The following is a 20,300-nucleotide window of genomic DNA, read 5'->3' as shown; positions in this document are numbered from 1 at the left end:
TTAATTGCCTCCGCATTTCCCATTGATAAGACAAGAACAAGATAAGACACAATACATCGAATGAAATCATCGTGAGATATTCAACAAAAAAGAGTAAAAAAATTAATTAAACAAAAAAAAAAGTGAGTGAAAAATTTATTAAAATTGTTGTCGGGTGAAAAATCAATGCCTTAAAGGGGTTTCTTAAAGATTTTTCACTTCCTACCCCTTTTTATTCTCACTCCCCATCCAGCAAACACAAATCCTATTGCCATTGTAAGGAACCAAACAACCATAAAAAACAATTCGATTCTGGATTTTGATTCATTAATTTTCATTTGTTCTTAACTTGGGGGATGGAGCAACTCCTTACATTTATTGAAAATTGAAGCCTTTTCTCGCTCATTTTCCATTTTTATAAGGAGGTGCTTTCCATCTTCAACATTTTCATTCAGTCATTCAGAACAAAGATTTTCATGTCTTTTTAATAAATAAAATATAAATGAAAACAATAAATCAAAATTTCAATATGAAACTGAGTTGAGATAGTCTATCTATTTGATTTTTTGGGGAAGATGTATATGTAGATTCAATCTATTGAATGGGAGACCTGATGGGGGGATGGATAATGAAGAGTTATGGGTGAGGGGATGGGGTATAGAGGATGAGGGAATTGGATTTGGAATGGAGATTGCTGCTGAATGGTTTTATGGATTTTGAGTGATTTTTTTTGATTTTTTGAAAATTTGAATTTGAATTTTTGAAAACCTTTAAAATTTGAATTTTTAAAAACTGTTAAAATTTGAATTTTTGAAAACTAATAAAGTTTGAATATTTCAAAGCTCTTAATTTTGCGTTAAAGTGAATATTTGAATTTCTAAGAAGCATAAAAATTTGAATTTAAAAAAATCGTTAAAAATTAGAATTTTTTAAAAACCGTTAAAATTTGAATTTTTGAAAAAACGTTAAAATTTGAATTTTTAAGACTGATAATTTTGAATTTCAGGTAACCATTGACATTTGAATTTATAAGAAACATTAAAATTTGAATTTGAATAAGCCGTTAAAAATTTGAATTTTTAAAAACCGTTAAAATTCGAATTTTAAAAACTCATCAATTTAAGTATTTTTAACTCTAAAAAACTATAAAAATATTGAAATTTTATTCATCTATCCAAAAATACTCCCAAAAAAATTCCAATCCCACTCCATTTCAACCCCTCATCCCCTTAACAATCATCCCTGAAATTCCACCCAAATCCCCACTTATAGAACTTTCAAAAAATGACAATTTATATATATCTACAAATAAATTTATGTTTTCTACCTCCTCAAAAAATAATAAAATATTTCACTCCATTCATTCCTTTCTATCCAGAAAATGTTCAAGATGAGTTTTTTTTTTGTTGGCATTCAATCAAGATACAGCATTAAAAAGTTGTATGTATTTTTTTCAAAAATAAAATGAACATCATTTGAAAATTTCAAGTATTTTTTTCTATGAGTGCGGGTTACCCCACTCATCCCTGATTGTTAACCCACCCCCAACTCCCGAAAGAATCATAAGATGAGCAACAACAAGCACTCTCGACTTTATTGAAAAATCAAAAAATTTCAAAAAAAATCTTTTCAAATAACTTTATGGAATGAGAAGCTATGAATGGCATAGTCAGGTATGATATTGAAGGCATCATGATTCTTTAATAAAATTTATCAGAAAATATTTTTATCTATAAATTTTTCAATTCCGCATCTACCTCAACACAGGAGAATATTTTTTAATAAAATTGAAAATTTTTGAGATTAATTTAGAATATTTTGAGGCGGGATTCGCTATTTAAAGGAAGTTTTCTTTGTTATTAAATTGTTTTGTAGTGATTTTTTGTTTTTTTTTGGCTTCGTTTGAGTTAAATTAATTTTTATCTGCTTTGTAGTTGTCGATGGAGAATGTATTTGGCGGGAAAAGACGAGGGGGGTGGGGGTGCTAGTTAAATTTGGCGGGAAAATCAATGTTAACAAGAGGGTGACTCATGAGACCCTAGTTTTTGGCGGGAAAATCAATATTAACAGAAGTATGACTCATATGACCCTGGTTTTTGGCGGGAAAATTAATATTAACAGAAGTATGACTCATAAGACCCTAGTTTTTGGCGGGAAATCAATATTAACAAGGAAATGATTCATAAGGACCTTAGTTTTTGGCGGGAAAATCAATATTACCACAAGTATGGCTCAATATTATGACTAATAAGACCCTAGTTTTTGGCGGGAAATCAATGTTAACTAGAGTATGACTCATAAGACCCTAGTTTTTGGCGGGAAAATCAATATTAATGTTAGTATGACTCATAAGATCTTAATTTTTTGGCGGGAAATCAATATTAACAGAAGTATGACTCATATGACCCTAAATTAATAATTCTCATGACTCATAAGACCCTAGTTTTTGGCGGGAAATCAATATTAACAGGAGTATGACCAATTATACCCTAGTTTTTGGCGGGAAAAAAACAGTCAGAAGAGTCTACACCCATAAAAGACACCTATACCCCCACCATACTCAAATATTCCATCTAAAAATCCCACAAATTTCAATCAAATATCCATAAAAATCTCATTTCAATCTCCAAATCCACCTGCCGTTCAATAAACATCACTACAGCCAACTATCAATACTAAATGTTCCAAAAAAATCCCATCTAATGATTGAAATTAATATTTATGATCCATGAATCCGACTGCAAGCACATCGTGAAAATTTATTTTTGGATACTCCATCTAAATGAACAAGTGTTGATGCCATTTGTGATAGAAAAATCATTTATTAATATTTATTGAAGTCATCTGCTTCCTTTCTAATTTTAATTTCAAAACTTTCAGTGTCTCTCCCTTTATATTCCATGTCCATCACATGTGTATGTGTCGTATAGTTTTTACATTACAGTATGTAAATCAATAAATATATGAGGCAAGAGACGAGAAAGTCTGGAAAAAAAAAGAAGCAAAATTCACACTCGAATGACGAAAACCAACAGTTTTTGTAAATTCTATTTATGAAAATTTTTCGCAATGATAGTTTTATTTTTTTATTTTTTGTTGTGTGTAGCATGTAGGAATAAAAAAAAAAAAAATTGTGAAAATGCTATTCTGACTTTTAATCCAATTTTCTATGAATATAAATTTTTATAAATGTGCTATATAGTTCTTATTCATAAATGAATATATTCAATTTTCTGCATGGAGATTTTTAAGGTTAGGGGTTTGGGGGGAATGGATGGGGGATGGATAATAATGGATTGAAATTGGGGATTTATTAGGGATAAGATGGGGTCTAGGATGGATGTAGGGTTATGTAAAGGTTGATATGGGTAAGTATGAGCAAGTATGGTTAGATAAAGGCAAGTAAGAGCTAGTTTGGGCAAATAATGACAAGTATAGTATGTAATTATGAGCAAGTTTGAGCAAGTAGGGGTAAGTTTGGCCAAGTATGAGTAAGTATTGGCAAGTATGGACCAGTATGGGCAAGTATTGAGGACAAGTATTAGTAGTTATGGGCAAGTATGATCATGTATATGGAAGTGTGGACCAATATACCCGAGTTTTAGTACAGTTATGGGTAGATTTGGCCAGGTATGGGTAGATAAGGGTAGATAGGGGTAGGTGTGCTGATGCATAAGTAGATATGGTTGTCTATAAGTAGATATGAGTAAGCTTTACTAGATAACAGTTGAATATGAATAAGTATGGGTAGATTAGGGTAAATATGGGTAAATTTAGGTTAGTGTGGATAGGTATGAGTAGCAATGGATAGATGTGACTTGGTATGAATAGTTATAACTAGGTATGGGCAGGTTTAAGCCGATATGTGTAGCTATGAGTTATTAATTTGGGATTATCTTAGTTTTTATTGATATTTGACTTACAAAATTGAAGTTTTCACTTATTTCTGACTAATTTAATAGTATCAAGCTAATTTTCAACCTCATGCGCCATTTTCCTCCCAAAACATTACTGTCTCCCCCCAAATCTACCTCACAAACCCCTCAAAAAAATATTAATTCATACTAAAAAATTTCACAAAATTTTTTCATAAATTATAGATTTTTTCATTTTCTTCCCCTACCACCTTATGCACCTTATGTCCAAAAAATAAAATCATGTATCAAAAATTTCCATATCTCAAGTCCACTTCACAACCACTTCTCCCTCTAATAATTTTTACCAATTTTTTTCCTACCCCCCTCCACTCGGCACTCATTTATTCATAAATGTAAAAAAAATATATTTTTTATGTATCTACATTAGCATAAAAAGGGATTCATCGAGATGTGATCGGGTGATTTTTGACCGATGGGCACTTTTATTTCCATGTATATACCTTCTATCTACTTTACCTACTTACATATCAGAAATTATTTTTTTTTTCAGCCAACCATGTACAAATTTCATGAGATGATATCGAATTTTGAAAGGGGGATGAGTGCAGAATAACAGAGGAATAAAAAAAAAGGTTCAAAGTAAAAGGAATCCAAAAAAAAAAATGGACGGAGAGAGAGAAATGGACATAGAGTGTATAATTTATCCTTTTTTTATTAACGAATTCTATTATCTTTCATTTCGTTAGGTTTTTTTTTGTTTGGTTATTAATTTGATTTTTACGTTTTTCTGTTTCATTCTCTTCCATTTATTTTTACAAATATATTATTTATCTGTGGTATTTGGGGCTGTCAAACATATAAATAATTTTTTTTTTTGCTTCTATCTCTGCTGAAAAATATCGTCGATGTATGAAAAAAAAGTATTTCTGCGTGCGTTCGCAAAAAGAGTTGAACATGAGCTGATGTGAAGTTCCGGAGAAATGAGCTGGATGATCCTTGGGTTGGGTTTAGAATGAAATTTGAAGGGATAGCAACTGGACTAACTCCTGAGCTGTAAGATTCATGGATTTTTAGACATTGTCAGTCATAAAGGCAAAAATTGAGGGAATTCAGTGCTAAAATTAGTGATTTTGAAGACATAACCTCAAAATTTGCTGGAATTCTTGAAATTTGAGCCATATTTGGGGAGAAACTTTCTAGTTTTTCCATAAATATAACAAAATTTTGCCATATTTTGGTGAAAATTTCACAATTTATCCAAAAATATGAAAAAATGAGCCACATGCGCCATATTTTTGCGGAAACTTTAAAGTTTATCTCTAAATCTGACTACAAATTGGTTTAAATTGCCTGATTTTGGAAGATAAAATTCAGTTTTTCATAATTTTCCCAAGGTTTTGCAATAAATCTAACTAGAAACAAGTCATATGCGCCATATTTGGGTAGATACTTTATAGTCTACACTTCAAACTGACCAAAAAGTCAAATGCACCAATTTTTAAGTAGAATTTACACAAATTTCCTATAAATCTGACTTGAAACTAGTCTCATGCACCATATTTTGGAAGATACTTTAAAGTTTCCTCCCAAATCTGACTAATAACCTCAAAATTCATCAGAAACCTTTACTGTCTTCTATCTAAAGTTGTTTAATTCCTCCAAAAATGTTAAATCCTCCAAAATCCTTAAAATCTCCCCAAAATCCCTACAAGGACCCCCCATCCCCCAACTCTTAATAATTTTAAATTTTTTTTTATCATCCCAACTTAACGTCCGTATCCATGGCCATTCTAATAATTCCTCACTGTCAATTTTCTTGTATTCATTTTTTGTGAGCCACAACATTTTTTTGTTTTTAAATTTTATTCTTTTTCACGTTCAAAGCTATCGAAATTAATATTTTACAATAACGATATGAGACGAGGAAAGAGATCCTTCCTTCGTCATATAGCTATATGCTGAATATTATAATAATTTTTTTTGTGTTGTGTTGTCAATGATTCTGTCGTGTCCATACATTCATACAAACTCGTTTTCTTTCCTGATGAATAAATTTATGTTTTGTAGATTAAAGAAGTAAAAATGTGGAAGGGGATGGATTTTGGCCAGATCACATTCGATGTGTCACATTTGAAATATACAGATATGGATATATATGAAAAGACATTCGGCAATGACCATTTGAAAATTATCAAAAAAAAAAAAAATTATTATACAGCAGAAGGGAGTCTTTTCATTATATCGATGTGATTAATTGAGATACGGATACGGAGACAATGGACATGAATTTTCCAATTTATGTGTAGACCTTTCGAATATACTTTTTTTTAAGCATATAAGCTTTATTTGTCATTTTTCTCGAAATATAAAAAAAAGATGGCTGATGCTTATGGACTGAGGAGGGTTTGCGGTCCACTCCCACTGATTAACTATCATCCTTAATAAAAAAAAGGGTTGCCATGACTTTTATTTCTAATTGACCCATATTTGAGCTTCTATGAGTAGTCTATCCAGTCGGAGATAAGCAACATCAATTTTTGATTACTTCTATTTTTTTGAATATTATTTGATTTATGGTGCGCTGATGGTCATATTCCTTCAAAAAAATGTATCATAATTGGAAACACATTTGTACATTCATCATCAATATATGAGAATGAACGATGTTATTTATTGTGCTGTCATGTAGAAATTAAAAATTTTTTTTTGTTTTATTTTTGTCTTTTTTTTTTCATCGAGTCTGTGTCTGAGTTGAAAGTGAAAATTCTTGTTTTAATGGGTAATTTTTGATGATTATTGGGAATGGGAATTTTATGATTTTTTATGACAGAATTATGATTTTTTAAAGATTTTTTGGTTTAAATTCTGAATTGAAATTTATTAAGATTAACGTATCTTTGAAATTTGAATTTAAGGTTTCAATTTTGAACAATTAAAACAGTTGAATTTAAATTTTGAACTTTAAGAGACATTTTAAATCAAAATTTGAACTTTAATGGACAATTTGATTCAAACTTTAAGAGACAATTTGATTCAAATTTTGAACTTTAACAGAAAATTTAGTTCAAATTGTGAACTTTAAGAGACAATTCGATTCAAATTTTGAACTTTAACAGAAAATTTAGTTCAAATTGTGAACTTTAAGAGACAATTTGATTCAAATTTTGAACTTTAACAGACAATTTTGAATTTAACGGCAAAAAGAGTTCAAATTTTGAATTTAAACGATTTTTTCAAAAAATCCATATTCATAGTTTGAATTCCACCTCAAAATTCTAATTTTAAACTCCCACAATTCCTTAATACATCAATATTTGATAACAAACCTCAAAAAATATTCCAATTCAAAACAAACTCGAAAAGAAAAACAAAGCCACAGCACCATGCTCATGCCTCTCACTAATTTATTTCCACATCTGTCTTTAATTGATTAATTTTGCCTAATTATTTTTAATGAGTTTTCACCACTCGGAACGGTAAAAAATAAGGAAAATGAAGATAAATTCATCATCCGTGATTTATTCAAGAAATATTCACTGCTAAAGGATTATTTCCAATCTTTTTTCTTCATCCTCATTGCGCGTAAATATTTGCATAATTTTTGAATTTTTCCTTCACTGTCGATTAACAAGTTATACACACTCAGTCACAGGCCTGAGACAGTGAAATACGAAATGGAATGGAAATAAAAAAAAAAAAGTTTTTTTTTTGCCTGTTTCAAATTTTTCGCTTGAAATCAATGACTGAATATACATCATTATATACTGAAATAAAAAAAAAGTTTTTTCCACATTTTTTGGGTATGAGTAGGAAAAATATGAGTTCGAGATTAACCGCCATTGAGCATAGAAGGCAGTTTAATTTCTCAAAAAAATTGTTTTAAAAAACTGTTTTTGACGTAAAATTATAATTATTTTAAAACAAATAAATTTACATATTTGAACGATTCTCATTCCGTTCCTTATTTTTCACCAATTCCATTTCAATTCCGTACTCGTCAGCAAACAGTAACGACGTCGAAGGAAACAATAATTCTTTTCCATATAATTTTTACTTTTTTTACTGAAATCATTATTGTAATCAACAACGCAATTGTTTTATAGAGAAACAAGACAAGTTGATGGAAGTTTATGGGGAGAATTGATGTGCCATCGTGCTCTGTGGTATCAAGGGTTTTTGATGTTATTAAGTAAAGTGGAAAGTATGTGTGGAAGTTTTGATGAAGATTCCCTTGAAAGTTTTGACAATTTTTAACCTAAATTGTCGTAAATTCTTACAAATTTTGATCTTTTCAAAATCTTTTTAGAATCCTTTCAAAATCTTTTTGAATCCCTTCTAAATCTTTTTGAATCCCTTCTAAATCTTTTTGAATCATTCTAAATCTTTTTGAATCAATCTAAATCTTTTTGATTCGCTCTAAATTTTTTTGAATTAATTTAAATCTTTTTGAATCTCTCTAAATCTTTTTGAATCAATTTAAATCTTTTTGAATACCTTCAAAATCTTTCCAAATCAATCTAAATCTTTTTGAATCAATCTAAATCTTTTTGAATCCCTTCCAATCTTCCGAAATCCCTTTGACTCCCTCAAAATTACAACTTTAAAGCATCAACCTCCAAAATTCTCATTCAATACCATTTGCATCCCCCAAAAAATAAGCAAAAATACGAAGAAGCTGCTCCGCTCAAGTAGAAACTCATGCATATGTGTTCTGTAGAATTTTTCGTTACATTTTAGCTCCCCCAAACAGAAATTTCCCTCCAGTGTATCCTAATTAAGGGATTAAAAATGTAAAATATGGCAAAAAAGTATTTATTTATACATACATTACTTCCTCGATACACTCTTATTTTAATGACAGCAAAAAAAAAATTTGTAGACATCGGCAGTCACATAAAGACAAAGAATCATACAGTATTAATCTCCCCAACTTAATGTCATTGATTTTTGATATTTTTTTCCCTTTATTTTTATAAGGAAATTTATCTCTTTTAATTCCTACTCCCCCTATAATGAGGCTATAGAGAATGTAAATAAATTTTACTAAACTTTCCATGTAATTTTTCCTTGTGCTGGATGTGAAGCAACAACAGAAGTAAAAAAACTCTAATCAGCTAAAATATTCAACTTAAAAATATACATTTTATCGAAATTAAAATTCAAGAGTGATGAGTGGTGGTTGTTGAAAGAATCCCTTCCGTGCGTTGTGTCATTCTTTTGTATCTGTGTGTATCGAAGTCGACGACTGCTGGTTGAATGATAAAATACAATAGAGGAAAGAAAATCACAAGTGAATTTTATTCTTTTTACGGATTTTTTAAAATCAACCCTTTAACTGGATTTTCTTTTAAATTTTTGTGAAATGAGGAAAAATTGAGGAAATTTATGCGATTTAGAATTGATTTGTTTGAAGTTATGATGATTTTTGAGGTTATGTTGATGAATTGTGAGGTTATGCTGGCCAATCTTACGGTGGACAATTTTGAAGTTCTTTTGGAAAATTTGGAGGTTATGTTGTCTAATTTTGAGGTTATGTTGCCAAATTTTAAGATTATGTTGATAAATTTTGAGGTTATGTTGCCAAATTTTGAAATTATGTTGACAAACTTTGAGGTTATATTGGCCAATTTTGAGGTTATATTGCCAAATTTTAAGGTTAAGATGCAAACTTTAAGGTTATTTTTTGAGGTTGAATTGGCTAAAGGTTTTTTACCAAATTTTGAGGTTATGTTACAAAATTTTGAGGTTATGTTGTCAAATTTTAAGGTTTTGTTGCAAAACTTTGAGGTTAAATTGACAAACTTTGAGGTTATATTAGTCAATTTCTAGGTTATATTGTCAAATATTGAGGTTAAGTTGCTAAATTTTGAGGTTATGTTAGCAAATTTTGAGGTTATGTCAATCTTCCCACAAGTCCCATTCCCAAAAAAACTCTCATCAGCCTCGCCATTCACATTAAAAATAGTAAATTGTTTCAAGCCTTTTCTTCCTTCAATTTCAAAAATTTAAATATTATCTATCTATTGCCGTATTTAAAAAAAAAAACTGTTAGATAGGGAAAATTAAAACAGAAAAACTACAAAAATTATTCACATAAATCTATAGGACTTCTTCGACTCAAACTCATTACTTTAAATTTTACTTCCCCACACCCCACTACACAATTTTATGTGTATCTAATTTTTCTAATAGAAAATGAGTCGTCGGTGTGGGGGTGTGAGGATGATGTTTAATAGTTAAAACAGATGGGCTGAGAAGGTGGAACAAGACAAAGAGCGACAAAAAGCTGTAGATTAATTTTAATGTATTGAATTTGAATCAACCAATCTATAAATTAGAAGCGAAAGGATTTTTTGCCGAAAAAAGGGGAGTTTTTTTTCAAAAAATATTATTTTTAGTCCTAAAAGAAGGGGATGACAACGACACAAAGGAGTGGAAATTGTTCGAGACTGATAATTATACATAATGTTAAGTATTTTTACCTCCGACTCTAGTTTTTTTATGATTTTAATGAAATGAGACTCAAATGTGAGTAAATATTTAGTCAGAAAATATTTTATTATGGATTATTGAAGATGATAGTGGTGTGGTGGGGTGGGGTAGGGGTATTTTGGGGATTGAGTTAGGGATGGTAGGCATGGTATCCTTCGAATGGTCAAGAAATGCCGATTTTCTTATATAATCGTGATCAATATTAAGATTTGAAGCTTGTCAAATTCTGGAGATGCTAAGCTAGGGGTGTTACACTATGCATACCCACATTGACCACCTGGCATACCATGCCAACCATGCCATTAATGACTACCATGTGCTCTTCAAGATTTAGGTTGAATATTCCTCCAAAAAAACATCAAAACCATCTCAAAACTCATCCAAAAAAAGACGCTTATCTCATCATTCGAATCCATACCTGACATACCCCACCCACATCCACAACCCATCTCATTTCCATTCCATAATAATATTCTACAATATGTACACTTTTTAATTCATTACAGTAAAAAAAGAAGAAGTTTAATGTATTGACAGATGATATGATAAATAAATAGACATCAGAGACATACAGCGAAGCATACAGCGTCAAGTGATACACAAATACATAAAAAAAATAAGGAATTAACCCTTTTCATTTATCTCATCTGACTGAAGTCGAGTTGGTATGAGTAAAAGCTACTTAATTCATCCTCATATACATGCTCACATTCATCAAAAATTTTTTTCTACTTCCTGAATATGGAAAGTCATAAGGCGCTGCCAGGGAGGGATGAGAACATCCAACATGATGGATAAAATAAAAAGTAAACTTTTGAGCAGCATAAAAAAATATGAAAAAATATTATTTTATGTTATTGAATATGGAATTATGTACCCATACACACATAAGCAGCAGTAAGTATAGGAATGATTGTTTTTAGACAACATTTGTAAGGTATACGTATATGTGGGTGGATTTAAAAAAATGAGTGGCGGTAATGAATGGGTTGATGGCATATGTGTATATAATCATATATAAATTGTGTATCTAATATAAAGAAACATAACTGACAGATATGATATGACAAACGGTTTTTTTTTATATTTTGTCGTCTTTGATGGAGGATTTTGAGTTTTTTTTTTTTTTGTAAGGAAAGAGGTGTGGGTAGCTGGATGATGAGGGGTGAGGGGTTAGAAGGGAGATTTGGAAAGAATTTCAAAGAGTTGATGAGATTTTGACATTGTGTAGAGGGATGAGGTATGCCTAGGTATGTGATGCAAACTTTAAGGTTAAGATTCTAAATCTTGAAATTTAAATTGAAAATTTTGAGGTTAGAATTAAAAATTTTGAGGTTAAAGTTTAAAATTTTGATGTTAGATTCCAAATTTAAAGGCTAAAACTCAAATTTTGAGGTTAGAATTCAAATTTTGAGGTTAGAATTCAAAATTTTGAGTTTAGAATTTAAAAATTTAAGGTTAATATTTAAAATTTTGAGGTTAGAATTCAAATTTAAGGTAAGGATTCCAAATTTGAGGTTACAATTTAAATTCTAAGGTTGAGATTTCAAACTTTAAGGTTATGATTTCAAATTTTGAGGTTAGGATTCCAAATTTTGATTAATCAGCTGTAGTCATGCTACTTTTCTTCATACTCCTACTCATACCTACCCATACCACACTCAATACACACCCAACCCACCAATCAACCACACCAATCTTCAAGAATTGATCCTCCGAGACCCGCCACATCCAGAAACTCATGACAAATATTCCAAAATACATCTCAAGTCAGGGAAGTTGTCAAAAAGAAGAGAAAAACTCGCGTAAAGAATCAAAAAAATTAGGGAGGGTAAAGATGATGAGTAATTGAAGTATGTGTGCGTATATTATCTATTTTGCATACATATCAAAACAATCTCAATATCTCTTTATAATATAAAAATTTATAAGCATATAGGAACGTATGTTGATTAAAAAAGATTCTGATGATGATTTTCAAGACTCACTCCAAAGGAAATACTTCTTTTTAGCATAAACGGATTAAAAATCATCATATATAAAAAAAAAGTTTTTTGTTCTGTATATAAGCATATTTATATCCATAAATAAATAACTAAAGGAAAAAAAAAATGAGAAATTTAAATTTCAAATAATGTAAAAAAATTTTCTATTTGCATATCAATTACGGCAAGAAAGCGAGTTGGATATATTCATACGCGATTCCTTTTTATGATGTAAAGTTAAATAAAAATTTACAATTTTTTATTGAGGCACTGTTTTTCAAGGCAAGGAAAAATTAATGCCTGTGCTCGTTGGAACAAAACTTTTGTCGTTAAATCAATAGTTCGCATTTTGTCATATACTTTTGTGTTGAATTGGATCCTTACGAGGATTTTGGATTTGAATTTTTGAGGTTAGAATTCAAAATTTTGAGGTTAGAATCTGATTTTTGAGGTTAAAACTCAAATTTGTGAGGTTAAGGTTCTAAATTTTGAGGTTAATATTCAAGTTTTTAAGGTTGGCACTCAAAATTTGAGGTTAGAATTTAACTTTTTGAGGATATATTTTTTATTTTTAGGTTAGAATTCAAATTTTTAGGTTAAAACTAAAGTTTGTGAGGTTAAGGATCTAAATTTTGAGGTTAGGATTCTAAATTTTGAGGTTAGAATTCAAACTTTTGAGGTTAAAGTCCAAAATACTGAACTTAGAATTCATGAATTTGAGGTTAGAGTTCAAAATTGAAAGTAAAACTCAAATTTTAAGGTTAAAATCCAAAATTTTGAGGTTAAAATTTTTTTCCCGCCAAAAATCACCTCAAGGAACCCGCTTCATCCACGTATTATGCAACTCAACCTCAAACACATACAAAAATGAAATCTTGCGTGCAATTGCATCATATTGTATAGAACCAAAGCATTTCTTATTGAGACCCCCCTTCCTACCTCACAAGCCACCCCTCAAGTACACAATTTTTACCTTAGAAAAGTCATAAATTTTCCTGATAAATGACAATAAAAGGCACTTTAAATTATAACATTTTGCAATATTGCATTTAAAATATGTCAAGTCATATGCATTTATTGTATATATGCATAAAGTTTATAGTTTTTATTTTTCATTCAATCTTTAGAATTGAAAATATTATGGAACAGAGAGAAAAAAGGGAGAAAGTTTAGAATAAATTTTCATACTTTTTTATTGCCAATGCCTTGTTGTGTAAGCACACAAAAATGTCAAACTTAAAGAATAAAGAAAAAAAAAGTTTCAATCGAGTTTATCAATGGGTAATCTTAATGTGTGCTGTTGAGGTTAGGTATGCGCATGGTGGAGGGTGGCATGGGGTAAGGAGTATTTTGAGGTTATGTAAGGATGTTTTGAGAGTGGATTTGAGTTGTATGGTGGGTATAGGGTTTGTATTTGAGGTATAGAGAGTATATAAGGAGGTATGAAGGGTCTATATGAAGTATAGAGGGCGCATGAGGGGGTATGATGGGTGCATGGGGCAACCATGAAGCTATCATGATTTTCAGACCATCCCGCTCAACATTATCCTTCAAATACATTAGAATAGTGAACTCATAACAGCCCTTGACCCTGTTGTAACCCCCTGTCAACTTCTACACCCTCTGCTCCCCTACATAACCTCAAAAAAATCCCAAACAAAGCTATATCCTTAACCAACATTTATTGTAATTCAATAAGACATCAATTGTGAAAAATGTAATAAAAGCATTACATCCGCACTGCATTTGCATGCAATATGCAAACATTTTCTTTTTCTTTTCAGTTTCGGTGACATTTAGTGAAAGGAGTCTATTTACGCAACGACTTCTATTGCAAAAATTATGAATATAAAAATATTGCCAATTGGACTGCAATAAATTTAATTTTTTTTTTATTTTGGATGGCATGTACTGAAATATAATTTATAATTTTTTGTTTTTCTATGTCGAACGGAAATGAATAAAAATTGTATTTTTGTTCAGAAGACGATACAGTCTATACAAATTGGAATTGAACATCGATTTATTTGCATGATCTGTTTATAAATACAAATTATTAAGTGGACCCCTTGTGGGAATTTTTTTTTGAGGTTAGAATGGGAATTTGGGAAAAAAAAATTTGAGGTTAGAATTGAAATTTAATCAATTTTTTTAGGTTAGAATAGAAATTTACTCCAATTTTTGAGGTTAGGATGGAAACTTCCTTAATTTTTGAGGTTAGAATTGAATTTTTTCAAACTTTTGGGGTTAGATTTAGAAATTTCTCAATTTTTGAGGTTAGGATTGAAACTTTTATAACTCTTTGAGGTTAGAATGGAAATTTTGAAATTTTTTTGAGGTTAGAATGAGAATTTCGAAATTTTTTGAGGTTAGAATTGAATTTTTTCAAATATTTTTAGGTTAGAATTGAATTTTTTCAATTTTTTGAGGTTAGAATGGTCATTTTCAATTTATGGAACTACCTTTAGCATTTGAACTTCTGAAAATCCCCCCAAAAATCACCTTAAGGAACCACCAAAGCACGAAAAAATATTGAAATCGACACAATTTTTGATAGGATTCTAATTAATATTTATCGAGCGACTCACGAGAAATTTCAAAAAAAAAAAGTTCTGCTTCAACTTCCGATCCGTATTGGAAATATTTCAAGCCAGCCAAATCAAAAATTCTCGTTTTTTTGCTGTTGATTCCCGGAAATTGGAAAATTCAAACTTTTTATTCTGTGTGCATTTCTGTGTTGCAATGTGCAATATAGCTATTTTCCATTGAAAGCACTGGAGACATGCTTGTCAGTCAATCAATTTTTTTTATTCTGCCTTCGTTTTCGATTTGAATGGGAAAAAAAATTGTAAATTTTTCAATTTTGTCGAAAAAAAAGTTTTTGCAGTCGAAATGGATATACTGAAAATCCCGTTCAAGGTTAGCGGGACAGCAGCAAAAGTAAGTTATTTGAAAAATTCAATTAATTGCTAAAGTTGAAATGCAGGTATAAGCACGTTCGTACATTCGACTCAAGTCAAGGCTCGCTTTATCAAAAATCATTATTTTATTAGCATTTAACCATAAAAGCAGGTCAAATAAATAAATAAATATTCAATTGTAAAAAAAAAAATTAGTGAAAAAATACGTCAATGACTGTATTTTAATATGTTTATCAGTTAATTAAACTACGGCGCCATATTTTATAGAGTTTTGTTGAACGCAAAAATTTTTTTATATTTTATTTGTTTGATGTTGATTTATTGTTTTGGTATTTTATTTGCAAATATTTTTGATTATGGGTTGCCGTTAGAGTTGGTGAATTTGAACTTTATGGAGGATTTAAGAAGTTTTAATTTTAACGGTTTTTAAAAATTTGAATTTTTTAACGGTTTTCAAAAATTTGAATTTTTTAACGGTTTTCAAAAATTTGAATTCTTAATAAATTGTCAAAAATTTGAAATTTTAAATAAATGTCAAAAATTAGAATTTTCTAACAACTTTTTAAAATTTTGAATGTTCTAACGGTTAACAAAAATTTGAATATATTACCGGGTTTCAAAAATTTGAATTTTCCAACGATTGTCAAAATTTTTGAATTTTTCAACGATTTTCAAAATTTTGAATTTTTCAACGATTGCCAAAAATTTGAATTTTTAAAAATTTTACAAAATTTTAATTTTTTTAAAAGTTTTTTAAAATTTTGAATTCTTAACGGTTTTCAAAAATTTGAATTTTTAACGGTTTTCAAAAATTCAAAATGCTCAAAACTCTTAAATATAATGGAAAATTCCAATAAATCTCCACAATCACATGACAATGCTCACCACATTCACACTACTACAACCCCCCAATAAATCTCCTTCCATTGCCTTCAAGCAAGTAAAAAAATAAAAAATATAACAATAAAATCGACTAAGAGTAAGAAAAAAGAATAAATTTTTTAATCACATTTCAAACAAATTGTAAATCAATTTCATTTGTATATGATGTGGCAATAAAAAAACAAGCGCCTAATTTCTACTTGATGACTATACATCATAGCTTATCGTCGTTTCGCGTCACTCTTTATGGATTCTCATTTTTTTTTTCGTGTTTTATTGGTTAAATAAATACAATCAACCTGATATCTCTGTCTTATTATGCAGTCAGACGTCTTTTTTTAAGGTATTAAAAAGTAATAAGAATATCCGATATTCAGTTCTTATCATTTGATAATAAAAAAGACTATGGTTGGATGTGTCGCTAGGTGTAAAACTAACATGAACATCAAATAGATAATTTGTAAAGAATAAAAGGCGATAAAGTAGTCATGTACAGATGAGCATCAACAAGATCACAAAAATTTATGATTTGTTAGTCAAATTTTCAGTTCTTTTTTTTGAAATGTTTGACTTTATTCGCTTTTATAATGAAGTTCCTCTATCAAGACTAGTCTTCGTCGCATCAAAATGAATGAATCGTAAGACATTGTATAATTAAGTAAGACATAAAAGCTAACCAGAAAGAATTTTATAAACAAACAATGCGTGTATGTTGTGCTGGTTACAGATGGGAAATCAAATAATAGTTGGGATGATGATAAGGAGTCGTTCACTTGTGAATTGAGGAATGTTTAAACTTCCGGGTGTAAATGGGGGTTGCTTGATGATCATATTGTGATCTTTGGGTGGTTAGAGCATTATTGAATGTCAGGGAGTGTGTTCTTGGATGTAAACTACTGATAATCGCTAGTATGACATGGTTTGACTGATGATTTGACCCATGAGGTTGGTTTTTTGAGATTCATTTGATACAGAGGCAAGGGTAGGTGTCAGGTGGGTGTCAGTGTATACCTAAGGTAGGGATAGGTGTCAGGTGGGAGTCGGTGTATGCCTTGGGTAGTGTTAGGTGTAAGGTGGGTGTCAGTATTTGCCTTGGTTAGGGTTAAGTGTAGTGACATATCCATTTGACCATTCTAACCTAAAATTTGATCTTCTTTAACTCATTAGCAGGCATGTCACTTGCCCTGCCATCCTACCCATCCCATGACATCTCCTAGAGTCACTTATCACCACAATACCTAATGAACTCCACCCACCTACCTCACAATACCCACCCAACCCTCCCAATTCCCTCTCTATAGTCTCTATGGATAGAAAACTCATTCAATTCCTCAATCCAATTCGAAATAGCAATTGACATTAAAAATAAGTTTTATGACAAATTTCTGTCGAAGCTACAACAACAGCACTGCTTTCAGTCTTTTTTCAACTACTTTCATTTAAAATAACTTATTACTTTTTCCATACAAATCATTAGCACGGCAAAATGTTAATCACGACTTTTTTAAAATAATTGAAAAATTTTGCTAATTATTGAATCGGTTTTAAGTAATAAAAAGAAATAGTAGAGCTGAATTGTAAGTAATACGAAGGAAGTTGTGAATGTTATGAGATTTTCACTCGTAAAGGTAATTTAAATTTAAAGTAATTGATTTTAATTCAATTTTCATAGGAATTAGAGAATCTCTTCATCATGTTAATGGATGTAGATGTAGGAATGGAAAATTGGTGTGAATTGGATGGATTTTTTGAGTTAAAGGTGAATTTTAAAGCTTTAAATAGTGTTCTTGAAAATTTGAATTTTTTAACGGTTTTTTGAAATTTGAAATTTTTTAACGGCTTTTTGAGATTTGAAATTTGCATTGCATTTTGAATATTTGAATTTATTAACGAATTTTGAATTTTTTGAGAATTTTTTGATGTGTAATCTATGTGTAAATTTAAATAATTTAACGGTTTTTTGAAATTTAAATTTTTTATTTGAACATTAAGCTGTTTTAAGCATGCTACGGACATTTCAGTGTCGAAAAAAGTCGACATTTTTGAAAAAAGTCGACCTTGTGTCGAATTAGGGATTTTTTTTTGCATATTTTTGTCTAATTTCAACATTATTAATCATCTATTTTAGCTAAAGATTGATCTACAAGAATTGATCAATTAAACCTTGTTATTCAGTGAAAATTAACTAAAATTAGTGAAAATTTGACGGTTATTTTGAAATTCAAACGAAAAATAACGGCTAATTTCGACATGTCCGTAGCATGGTTTTAAGAATTCAAACTTTTTGCAATCAATTTTAGATTGCAATCCTAACTGTATGAAGCTTATCAGCATCAACAGCACCCCTTCACAGTCCCAAACAATCAACATCCCCCTTCAAAATCCACATCAAATGTACCGAATGATTGAATAATTTCCCATAGTCCATAAAAAAAGCCAATTGCATTCAAATCCATCCGATAAAGTTACTAGGTCATCATCACCAAACAGACAAATATCCCAAATGGAGCAAATATAAATCCAACAAAATGACTCTAACTTCGTATTTTAATTGAATAATTAAAGACACTTTATTTGTAAGCATATAAATTGACATTTTTATATGCTACATCTTCATAGACGAGGGTCCACGCGAGATATACATGTAAAATTTGTCATGGCATCGATTTGGGGTCGAAATCTCATTAAAATGCAAGCGTGATAAAAAAAAATTTCAATTTTTCTTGCCGTACCCTCCGTGATTATTTCCACTTGAATTCTTATTAATTGATGGATATCAGAATCAGTAAATAAGATTGAGGGCATTTTAATTGCTCGTGGATTACAAAAAAAAAAAAAAAAAAATCCGATCTCGTAACTTTTTATTTTATCGACAATTTCGCGTCCTCTTGCGTCCAATCCAAATTGAATTAAAATTAAATTGGATGAAATTTTCCTCGTATTTTTATGCTGCTTTGTCGTCCCCCGTCCCCCATCCCACCAAAATAATATTTCCCGTCTTCACGCCAAGTCTTCTTCCTTCTTCTTCATCATTATCCATATGCAATGTGGTACTTCTTATATTCATTTTTAATTCTTTTTACGTCTCATCAACTTTATTTGACGATCAAAATGAAGTTTAGACTTGCTACTGTTGTACATTTCATTTTTTTTTCGGGATTTTGCGGTTAAAAAGTCTGTGACTAATTAAATTCAGAGATTTTTTTTTTGAAATTTAATTCAATGTATGAAATGTTTTGAGACATTTTTCTTGTTTGCTTTCTTATTATGGCTTTAAATGGATATTATGAGATGGTGGGGCTGCCGTGGAAATTGATTTTGTCCGGATTTTATGGTTGTGGATGAGATTTTAGTTGGTTTTGAGGATTGTGATGGGAAAGAGATGATTTTTTTGGGGGTCTATGGTTTGGATATTTGAGGCTTTGATGGATATTTAGTTAAAACTATTGAAAATAGACAAAATTTTGAGAAATTTCCAAAGATATTTCCTAAAATGGATGAAAATTCTAAGTAGATGATAATTTTAAGGGGGTCTATGGTTTCAATAATTGAGGCTTTAACTGAAAATCATTAAATAATATTCAAATTTTGACTAACTTACATGAAATTTCTTAAATTGAGAGTTGAACTTGATGAATTGTGCAATAAATTGATAATTTTAGGGGGTCTATGGTTTGAATAATTGTGGCTTTGATGAAAATCATTGAAAATTGATTAAAGTTCGACAAATAATGCTTTGTAGCCAACTCATCAGCATTAAGAGCTATAAATTGCATCTAAATTAACCAAAATCCCTATAAAGTGGACAAACCCAATTTTCACCCTAACCCCACCATCTCCACATTACCATAGACAAAAAAAAGAAGTCAGAAAAGTTCAAAGAAATCAAAATATTTTTGCATGCATATATATTCGGCATGCTCACACACCGAAAAGGAAAAATGATGGAAACAGAGACGAATATGTGAGAGAGTGAAATGGAACTACAATCCCCAAGACACATATATGTGTATCAGTTCCAAGTGCATTTAAATGCATTTTCATTTGCAAAAAAAAAAAACATGTGCATTTGATGTGCTGCTTCGAAAGACACACCAAAAAAACATATTTATTTTTATCAATTTTTATTTGTGCATTAAAAGCAGCAACAACAAATTTTTGTG

General features: G+C 30.1%; 1 protein-coding gene across 3 annotated transcripts in view; it reads right to left on the bottom strand.

Annotated features, from left to right (window-relative positions):
• ct (homeobox protein, cut) overlaps positions 1-20,300 on the bottom strand; it is a 134,062-nt gene that overhangs the window by 32,076 nt on the left and 81,686 nt on the right. The window lies entirely within an intron of this gene.

The sequence above is a fragment of the Chironomus tepperi genome, unplaced genomic scaffold (assembly GCF_022539635.2).
Source record: "Chironomus tepperi strain 1889 unplaced genomic scaffold, CSIRO-AGI_Ctep_v1 contig_85, whole genome shotgun sequence".
Classification (NCBI taxonomy): domain Eukaryota; kingdom Metazoa; phylum Arthropoda; class Insecta; order Diptera; family Chironomidae; genus Chironomus; species Chironomus tepperi.
This window is presented reverse-complemented; position numbering and strand designations above follow the sequence as displayed.